The 11,304-nt window shown below is 37.8% G+C and overlaps 1 protein-coding gene across 4 annotated transcripts in view; it reads right to left on the bottom strand.

The window, feature by feature from the left end:
- Positions 1 to 10,717, bottom strand: part of FAM19A2 (family with sequence similarity 19 member A2, C-C motif chemokine like) — a 345,875-nt gene extending 335,158 nt beyond the window's left edge. For all 4 annotated transcript variants that reach the window (XR_003093019.1, XM_025198785.1, XM_025198782.1 and 1 more), the window contains exon 1: positions 10,598 to 10,717. The gene's annotated coding sequence lies outside the window, so the exon portion shown is untranslated. The remainder of the gene's footprint in view (positions 1 to 10,597) is intronic.
- Positions 10,718 to 11,304: the final 587 nt, after the last annotated feature.

The raw sequence follows: 11,304 nt of genomic DNA, 5'->3' as shown, positions 1-11,304 counted from the left end.
CCCCCCCCAAATAATTTTTTCTCCCCCCCCCTATGGAAAGGGTGGAGAGGAAGTTAATTCTAGGGGTCACCCAGCAAGTGCTGGAGGATGGGGTAGGGAGCTCCAATACACCTGCCCCACCCTCCAGCAGAGGCTGAAACTGCCCCAGACCAAACTCCCTCTGCTCCCTTTCACCCCTCCCATTCTGAAAACAGTGACAGGCTGGCAAGCAGTGCAGACAGAAGTTACAGAAGATGGTCTGTTTTGAAATATCTTCATCTGACCCTTCATACAATGGAGGGTTCGTATTTTAACCTGAATGGCCATTTTTTAAGTTGTCTGCAGCCATGCGCTTGTGTTTCGTCACAGATATAAACCCCTTTCTGTGGCCAAATCAGGTGAAAATTGTCACTTCTGTCTATACCCTAGGGAGCAACTTTTCCTCCGTCTCTTCACTCTTCCTTCAGATTGATTTTCATTGCTTATATTTAGCTTTGGCCACAGCCCTTCCAAAACTCTTTTTAGCACTGCACCTACTAGATTTCTTTCCTCTCACTGGGAAAACCCACAACTAATGGTCATTGGAGAGCCTTACCATAGAGGAAGTGATGTACACTCTCCTCTCCATCCCCCCACGCCCACCCCCAAAAGAAATTTGTTTGTCTGTATACTAGCTTCTTTCCAAATAAACCCTGCTATCAGATGTACCTTTCCATGGTCCTTGGCCTGAAAGTTCCAGAATTCTGTAACAAAGCACAGTCAGAACAATGAGTTATTTTACATTGTAGTAGGAACCAGATAGTAGAAGTACCCATTTGTGCTATCTGCTCTACATCACAAAACAAGAAAAGTGGTATTCAGTCTAAGATATGAATACCTCTGAAAGGCCCAGATCACTCTGTGATGAAGAGAAATTATGCAACTGGACTAAGCAAGAAGCAACAAAAATCGCCTATGATATAAACAGAAAAGAAAATATAAGAATTGTGACAAATTTGTATACAGCATCACCACCATGCCATGAGCTTACTATACAGAAACTGGAGCATCTTTTGGGTACAACAGAATTACATATACTTATTTACAGGTTTTTCTCCAGAATAAAGGATTGATCTGTAATAGCTGTATGAACACATGACCTAGCTATTAATATAGTTGATAAATAGCAATATTGGAATCATTATAGTTGTTGGAGTGTGTCAATGTATTCAGTCAATTTAACAGGAGGTCATTAGGAGGAGTGAGATGGAAACAAAACAGTCGACACAGATAAGGTATCTCTGGGGAAACAATACATTTTGAAGGAACAATAGCTAAGCCATAAATTGGGAAGAGGCTCTTTCCAGTGCCAACTTAAAGTCTTATAGCTGTTTTGTTAAGTCCAGATCTAGAAGATCAAGATGATAAAAAAAAACAGTTAAAAACTCTCTCCACCCCCCGCCCCAAGAGAGAGGAAGGATCTCCCAAAGGATTTTCATGCAGCCCTTGAAGGATTAGCATGTAGCCAGGGGCTCCTTGCTTGGCCACCACTACCCCCCCCCCCCCCTGTTCCTGCCATGGCAACTGGGTTCTTCAGGTTCCCCTTCCATCCTCCTGCTTCTACTTCCTGCCCTGCTCCTGGAGGTGCGGCAGCGCAGTGGGAAGAAGTTAAAGGTGCCCACACCGTATGTGTGGTGGTGGGCCAGGGTGCCCATGAAATGGGAAACAGGGCCAGACTGCTCACTCTGTGCATGAGAAAGGCCAAAGCCCCCTCCCAGAAGGGGAGCAGGGTGCTATGGGTTCAGTGGGGAGGGGGGAAGGGGCTGCCCATGCAGCATACCTAGCCAGGACAGGAGGAGGAATCCAGGCTTCCCACACAGTGTGTATGGCTGGGGGAAGGAGAAGGGGAAAAGCCAAGCAGCATACTAGGCTGCCTGTGGGGAGGGTGAGAGGCCCTTGGTCTAAGACTGGTGCCTCATGGGGCACCTATACACATGCCAGACATCTGCTCCAACGCATGCTAATTAGCACACATTGGAGCAGACTTGATTAACTTGAGTCTGCTGGAGCATAACAATTAGCATGCTCCAGCAGCCTCCACAGCCCATGTATTCAGCATCCCTGCCCTTCCAAATAACAGGGGTGCTTTAACTAAAGTTCAAACAAGCTTTAGTTCAAAATGGCAGCGGGGGTGCTTTTAACTGCAGCAGCACATGATGCCCCCTCTTCACTGTAGCCCCTCCCTGATGTAGCCCTTAGCTGCCCAGAAGTTGGACAGCCCTCCATCTTCAACTCCCACTGAGCATTCGCACATAAATTAGTTTCTTTCTGAAAAATAGTTTGAGCACATTCTGAATGATCTGCAGCGCTCAGACTATAGTTGCCAAAAATTAAGAACTAAATAGGCTTGGCAGAGGCAGATCATTGTAACACGCTTACAAATCATTCTGAGATTCCTGCTAAGGGTAGGTTTTGAGCTTACAGTGCCTGGAGTAGTTGCACTTGCAGCCACAACCTGCAAGTCATACGGGTCATGTTAAAATTGGCAAACTAGAGACCCTCCTGGCTGATTCCTCTCTGCACACATGCATTGCAATCTGCTTTGAGTGTGACCGTTTAGCAAGCTTTAATTTATAGAGCTAAATTTTCCTTTAATAATATTTTCAATAATGTTTCCACAAAAGGGCCACAGGTGCTATACAGAATAAAAAGGATCAAGCAACTAAGATGAGGTTGTGGGGAGGGCATGGCAGACAATCAGGGTCCTGGTTTTGAGACCCTGATGTGCATTACAATAAAAAGGAAAGAAGAGGTAAAACCTGTAAACTTTAAGAAATTATTTGGGGGGAGGCAGGGGCTGCAATTTAGGAATTCCCTTGTTCAAAGGAACAAAGTTCAATGGATCACCCCAGGAGGCATAATAAATTTCAAGGCAGTCAAGTAAATATGTGAGTTTTAGAGTGCTTAGAAAGTCAAGCTTAAAAGTAGTAAGGATTTCTAAAGCATAACTGTAACATAGCTGGCACTCCAAACTATAATAAGAGTAGATAATCTTGTCTCAGAAGGAGGATTGCTGAGGTATGTAGTTAAGCCTTTGAAAAGTTTGCCATTAATCATAATTAAAGGGTCTTTGTATCTTCCGTGGTCAACGTTCCAGAGAATGTAGTAAGGCCACAAAAACCTTCCTGTCTGTGCTTCAGCAAGTGCAAGAAACTGGTTTAGAAAGCAGGGGTAGCTGCTTTGGATCAGAAGAAAGTTGGCATCCAAAATGAACAGCTACCCATCTCAGAGAGAATTGCTTTCTGGAGATAGACATTTCCTGTAGACAATTTACTCTTCTTTCCCCCCCGCCCCCGCTTCCTTTTTAAGCTGAAAATACCTTATCTAATGCTGTCTATGAGAAATGTAATTCTAGAGATAACAAGCAAACAGTTTCCTTCAACATAAACCCATTTTTTTAAATATTTTGAGAAAGCATAAAGAACATATGCCTATAAGCATAAAGAACAAAAACCAAAAGTATAGAATTTCTGAAGTATACTCCACCCCTTTCACTGTTGGTCAAGGGATGTTGACAAGTGTCCTATTTCAGTGATTTGCTGTCAAGATGTGGTGGGTAAATAACAGGTGGAAGCCAAAATACGTAAATGAGAACTGGTGACTGTCTGTCAGATTCCCTATATATTATGCAGTTTACAAAATACACATTTAAATTCATGATATTTACTTTACGCCAATAACAGTGTATAAATCAATCACAATAAAGAGTGGATAGACCCATATATCAGTATCTTTTTGACTGAATAAATACACAAGTATAATATAAAGCTAAACTCTAAGCCATGAGGCTTTTATTCTCTCATCTCTACTGAATCATCCACTATTTTTCTGGAGTTTTTAATTAGATATCTGTCATTTGAGAAATTGTTCTATTAAAATGAATGAGAGAGATAGATAATAAATGAGAATTATACTCCAAAAATGGCAACGTCTGTCTGATATATATTGTACATAATTATTTGAAATTGTGTTTATCCTAGAAGTTACACAAAGTGTTCTCCTATAAAATTCAGATTTTTTTTAACCTTTTCAAAGCCAAAGTAAATTGTGCAGTCATATTAATTTAGGATGCTGTTAAAATAGCATCTGCAATAATCTTGTATGTATTCTTGATGACAATGTGGTGGCTATTGTACTGAAATAATGGTCTCAGAATTTCAGGATGCAAGTACAATAAGACAATCCCCAAAGGATGGACATAGAGGCACGACATCCAAATAATGTCATTTCTATTGGAGAGTAGGTTTCAAATTAACTGTTTCTTTTTAAAGCTATAATTATCAGGAGAGATGTGGTTAGTCAGGAATGATGGACTAAAAAAGGGACAATGTTTCACAGCTCATTAAATAGAAAATGTGTTGTAAATTTGGGAATCAGAATCACTTTCAGCTAAGTTTGAGCTGATGGGCTATGGCATACAAAGAGACTTTTTTTGGCAGGAAAGCTATTTGGTAATGCTGACCGCAGATTGCATTTCCTTGACATTCAGGAAGATCATATGACACCAGTGCAAATGAGGCAAGTTTATACAGTGAAGAGGAAAGGAAGGACATGGAAAGAAGGATGAGAAGATGTTTGATAGTGGGTGGCTAAACAGAGTGATGAGGAGAGAGGGAAGTTTAAAATCAAGTGTCTATTACCTAAAGATTAAGACACAGAATTATAATGGCATGAAGACATTGTATGTTGGCACATTTCTTGCAAAGGTCCTCTCAGAACTCTTACAGTTTATCTGGAAAATAATAGGCAATTTCCAAACTTCTCTAAAGACCCGAGCATCTATTTAACTGATGGACATTAATTGCTGTAAAAGGTGATATAAATCATATGCTACATAAAAAGCCTTAGTACATAATCTCAGAATTCAAATATGCATTTATAGTAGAAATGACCAGCCATGAAGACTCTTTAAAAAAAAAAAAAAAAGTCTAGAGTCTTCCAATTTCTCTGAAGTATTTTGTGTTAGTCATACTTGTGATATACCAAGAAACAGTGGGTGAATCTACACGTGAAATTAGCACAACACAATAAATTGTGCTAGAGTTTATTGTTCCCAGGCACAGCATTTATACATGCCCCTGAGATCACAGAACGTTGAGTCAAGGCAGTGCAGCCCCAGGTGGCAGAGGACCTCAGGGGTCAGCCTGCCAGCCCAGGGCTGCTCCGATCCAGCTCAATGTGCTGCGGAGGACTACAGTGTGGGGCTAGCCAGCCTGCAGCCCCGGCACTGTAGCAACCTTGTCAGCCCCATCACCATCTACACGTGCATTGCAGCAGAGTAAGCTCCGCCACAGGATACTATTTGTATCAGGCAGTACTAAACTATGGTGGAGTTAGTTAGTTTACTCAGGCTTAACAGCCAAAGTTGGCTCTGCACATGTAGATGGAGATGCTTTAATGCAGAGCTAATTAGTTAACTCTGCCTTAAGCATCTTGTGTAGATGCTCCCAGTAAGTCATATATGCTCAAAAGCTACAAGGTAGCAACAGTAAAGCCTCAGTTTGGGTTTTGTTTATTTGTTTTCACTTATGCAATTATACCTATTGAAGGGGTCTGAAAGCACAGAGTGATGCATGACATACTGCAAGTGTCTAGGCTTAGACTTGCAGTCAGAATTCCAGGAGTGTTAAAGTGCAGGAAGTTTCAGGCATGTCATTGTATTCCTTCCTTTTGTTAACATGTGCCTCAGAACTGTTAAATGCGCCACACACAGGTGTAAATCAGTAAAGGTGTTGCCACTGACAGAGTTTATAAAAAAATAAAGGCAAATGTGTAAGGAAACTTGTTCCATCTAAACTTGTTCAAGCTAACCCAGACCAGTCCCTGGGTACAGAGCTCTGCCCTTCATTGTACAGTCAGTTTAAATACCAAGCAGCCCTTAGATCGAGGGCCAGACACTTTGTCAGTGCCACAGTCTAAACATACTCTTAATGCAGATGGAAAAAATAGCCCCTGATTCTAGCTTGTATAAATAAAAAGGGTCTTATAATGCAAAGCATCTGACAACCTTAACTACATCAATCTATAATATCTTGTATAAATATACTATGCATTATATTAAGATACATTTACAATATTTCTTTGTCTCTGTTCTGGTAACATTACAAACAGGACGTATTTGTTCCAGTCCCCAGGTGGCAAGATAAAAAAAAAAAACTTACAAACTTTAATTTCTGTATAGCGGGGATCTACATTATTTGTTAAAATCCACAGTTAAGTCATTCTCAAAACAAGTTATATATAGCTACCGCAATATAAACATGCTGTTGCTTTCCTGTTGCAGTGCTGTAACTGATTTCCTTCTTTAATTAAGTTCTAAATATGACCTCATTTCTCACGGGAATATCAATATCTTGTATACTTTCCCAGATGACAACATATAATTCTATTTCTGCAGCAGTGACATCATTTCTGAACAATCATTAGGTTATAATTGTAATTTTTAATACCATAATATATGTATAACCACTTTATAAAACTTACAAGCTTTAAAACCTTAGATTTTATTTCAAATCTTCATCTTCAATTCTTAAAGTGAATGTTATGTTTGTGAAAGGTGCCAGATTGACGCACACAGAGACTTTAAGTCAGTTTGTCTACAGAGAATGGACAGCAGTATCACTTTCTCAAAACCATCACACCCCTTATCACTGTAAACACCAAGGAATATTGGTGCTTGTTCATTGGATGCTTGTTCAGAGCCCACCCCAGCAGAGTATTTAAGCATACAGTCAACCTTAAACACATAGTGGGCATGTGCACACATTCATTAATGCGTCATAATTAATGCATTAGTGCAGATGAACACTTTTTAACAGAGTGTTAATGCACATTAGACTAAATCTACTGGGCATTAGCACAGTTTTTGCCAGCTGCACTAATGTGCAGTAGAATTAGCCTTCTTCTCTTAAGCATCTCATGTAGATGTGCCCACACAGACCTAGCACAGGTATTCACATACATCCAGTGAAGTAGGGATGCCAAAAATCACCTGGCCCCCTAGGCATGATCCAGACACAAGAGCAGTAGTGACATAGGCCAGATATACCCATGAGCCAAATGTCTGACACCCTTGCAGTAAAGTATGAGTTTAAATGTATTGTTTGAACAGATATCAGTCTTTAGCCCTTCTGTGAACGCCACAAACAAGTATATCAATTTTTGTCAGGTATAGTAGTAGTTTATTTTTGGATATCCACACAATGGAAATCAGACTAAGACAACATACAAATTGACAGACAACCTATTGGCTTTCAGTCCATACTGGACTGAGTTCACATTTTGCCAGTAACCTATACATATGAAAGGAATAAAATTTCATTATCTAACCTCTAGGCCACTGATATCCCATTTACTTGTGGTTTACAGTGTCATTAAATGTAATAATACAGCATCTTACTATAAAGTAAGATCAAACATAGGACTGAGGCCCATGGAATCTAATTTTTTTTTTTTTATAAGTGATGCCCACTCTAGAACCTCATGTTGTATGATTACTATGCCATCATTATTTAGAAAAAAAGTGTGTAAAATATTTATTTATAACACTCTAGACAACTGCAGTTTAGTTTTATTAAGTCATTAATAACAAAGTACAGTTCTAATACAGTATTAGGAACAAAGCAGTTAGATCATAGTCAGATCATTCATTCCCCTAGTCCAGCAGTGGCCATCAGCTGCTTCAAAAAAGAGAGACACTACAGTGGAGAGATACAAGCAAATCTACCCCATGCAAAGTGTCCTCCTAGTCCTCAACAGTTAGAGACTGATTCATGTCCAGAAATAAGAGATTTTTCTAAATATTCAAAACTGATTTAATATTTACTATGGTAATTCTGAAAATTCTTGCTGCTCATGTAAATGAGCAAGTGCACAAATACAATGGAAAAAAAAAGGATTACTCATTTGCAAAGTTGATGTGGCTCTCCCTGTCGTAAATTCATGATGTAGGCATAAGAGATTACTCACCATCCAGCTTTTTAAAAAGCCTTTTGTGTTTTCAAATATCATTCACAATCTATCGTTCTCTCTTATCATTGTTGAGTAAGATGCTCAAACTACAATGCTAATGCAGTGGCATACTAGTGTTAAGAAACCCGTACTCACATTTCATATTATGAAAGTCAACATTAAGATGTCAAATGCAGCTGCTGGAACAGATAAGCTATTAATGTGGTAAAGATTATGAGGTTGAATGACCTTTATAACAGGAGGTTAACCCCATTTCCCACCTCGCACGCATTCAGTTATATAAGCAACCACTTCCATACTGCAAAAGAAACAGGAGCTTTTCCTGCCAGTGCTAACTCACATGAGCAATATACTAAGATGTAAGTGTAGATCAACTCCATAGGAAACAATTTTCAAAGAAAATGTATACAAGTCCTATATCCTGCACCCACTACAAATCATTCTGCAGATACAGATTCTGATGCACCAGAAAAGACAAAGCTAACTAAGAAAGCTTGTTTGAATACTTCTCTCCATTTAGTACACTTAGGATAATGTCCCACTGTAACTACTACTGTAAAGCATGATCTCATTATTATTTTATCTCTTTTCTTCTAAAGTTGTTTTGAGAAATGCTTCATGAAAAAAGGCATATAAAAATCAATTGAATTGTGTATCTGTGGAAGTGAGAAAGCTTTGCACTATAGTCATGGAAGAGTGCTTTAGGCCATGTGATTATTTTGTGCTCTCCTCTGATAGAAAAAAAAAAAAAAAAAATGACTGACATGGTGTTAAGAAGTGGCTAAAAATGTTGATTTGCAGAATTTGAGCATAGGAATCACTACCCCTTTATGCTCAGTCTGGAGCAGAAGGAAATGGGTCTACAGACTGTCACAAGAAAAATGAAATGATTATTTTAGTAGTGATGTCACTGTTTGCCATATTTTCAAAGGTGCATGCTAGCTGAAACTTAAATCTGATCTTAAAGGACTTAATTATAATATAATATATATTCTTAGAATTTGCAAAAAAACTTGGGACTAATTCTCTGCTAAAGTAAACTGGCACAGATCTGTAGGTAGGCATCTTTTTTTAAATCATGTGCTTAGTCTATAATTTGAATGCTAAGTATTGCTTAAACTGTGTTAAATACAGCATAGTTCAAAATTTAAGCTGCATCTCAATTTAAGCTGCATCTCTATATCATAGCACAAATAAACAAGAAACAGGACCGGTTTATTGGGAGCCAAAATTGAATTGCTTGCATTTGCATCTTTGTTGCCTAAGTGATCCTCCAAAATAACACATCTAGAAATACTAAATACTCAGTCGGTGTGAATTGTCATACGTCCATTTAAATCAAAGCTATGACTGTTTTCATCAGCTGAGAATCCATCCCATTTATCTTAAAATGCAAAGACAAGGGCAGAAGCAGGTTAATATCCACCAGGAGCTGATTGGGGACCCTTCTGCTATATCCATCTGAACACAACTTCTATTTTCATTCTTTAAGAATGTTTCAAAAGGAAAATGAAATTGAAGTACATGTATTTTCAAATGAAATGCTATTTCCACCAGACTTACACGTTACAAAAACTGATGGCTGTAAGACAATGGAAGTGTCAGTAGAGTCTTGCATGTGAGTGAGATGCTTAAATATAGACTGCACATGTGAGACTGAGTGCAAATTAATTAGATTTGTGGGGTCTTTAGTTGTGCTGGCCTTCATATCATTGCAGAGTTCTTGTTTGCTTTAATTTATTTTCTTTGTTTGATAATGTTTGACTAATATATACATTTATGGATTGTATTTGTAAATGCCACCAATATAATCACAAGAATAGAATATGTTCAATGTTTTTAGTATGATGATTCTGGAAGATTTTCTTCTTCTTTGACTTTCAGTATTTAACAAGGGAAACATTGGTGCATTGATGAATAAAGTTTCATATTTTTTTAAATTTTCAATGAAAAGCCAGATGCAGAATAATGTGACTTAATGAGGCATTTCTAATCAAATACTGCAGAAGTTAAAACAGACTCATACAACTGTTTGCTCACTGGTAGCCCTATAATTTACAATAAATTTTCAAGATGGTGCTCACATTTTTTTCTACAAAAGTATTAAATGAAATGATTTCTTCTTTTTCACACTTAGTGATAATGTATTAGACTGATAAACATTTTGTATTATACTATTATTTGAAATATGTAAAACCTAGGACATACTGGTCCTTAATAATCTTCTTCTAATTGACTATTATGCTTTATGCAATTACTTAGCAATAATACATCCACAAGAAAAATACCATTACAGCATTAGGTATTAAATGCAAGTGTGGAGGTGCTCTCATTTGAAAAAAAATGCCTAGATATTTTATGCTTAGGTACACTGTGTTTGGAAAGTGGTCCTTTAATCAGAAGTCTCAATAACGCATAAAAAGAAAAAGTATGTATTATTCCTTGAAAATATCATCATTCTACCAGCTCTAGTGGTTAAATTATGCAACTTGTTGGGTATTAAATGCTCTTTTGTAACCACAAAGAAATAAGTTACCTTATCTGCATTAACATAACTCCAAATGAGGTTCAACAAATCTTTACTTTGAAACTTGCCATTATAACTTACTTGCTAATTTAATCCATATCCATCTATATGAACACACGTCAGTTTTCAGCTCTAGTAGTTCCTCCATATATTCCCCACTGGCATTATCAGCTGCAGTACATGTACCTAGGTATAAAACTGAAATTCCTTGGTATCTCTGAAGAAACATGCAAAAATGTTACACTGTATGTCAGATGTGACAAAATACACTTCCCAGATTTGTTCTCATTCTCCGATTAACAATAATGCGACAGGAATCCAGATTTTACTTCAAAGTCTCTCACTATCAACTAGACAACATATCTAAATTCATTCTTTCAAAAGCCCTCCTGCATTCAGATTATATATAGGAGTTGATTTAAGCATTTTGTGAATAGTGACCATGATCTGAGACAAAACTATTTATAAAATACCCTCAACCAAAATAATGGTACTGAAATAGTTTACAACATTGGAACTTTGGAAATTAGGGCTATATTAAGCTGTAAAATAAGCCTGTGTTCAAATGAACATCACCAATACAAGACCAAAGCTTGGTAAGAAATATATCAAGGTGAAATTTATGTGACTTACTTTACTATCACTGTACAAATAATTATGAAATTATTTTTAACAAACGCAACAACGGTTACATGCACTATGCTTTTCTTTCACAATACATTTGCAGTTACTTTACATGGTGAATGTATTTAATAGTCTTAAAAGTATGTCATATTTCTCAAGCTTTA

Source organism: Alligator sinensis, unplaced genomic scaffold (genome assembly GCF_000455745.1).
Source record: "Alligator sinensis unplaced genomic scaffold, ASM45574v1 scaffold375_1, whole genome shotgun sequence".
In the NCBI taxonomy this organism is placed as follows: domain Eukaryota; kingdom Metazoa; phylum Chordata; order Crocodylia; family Alligatoridae; genus Alligator; species Alligator sinensis.
This window is presented reverse-complemented; position numbering and strand designations above follow the sequence as displayed.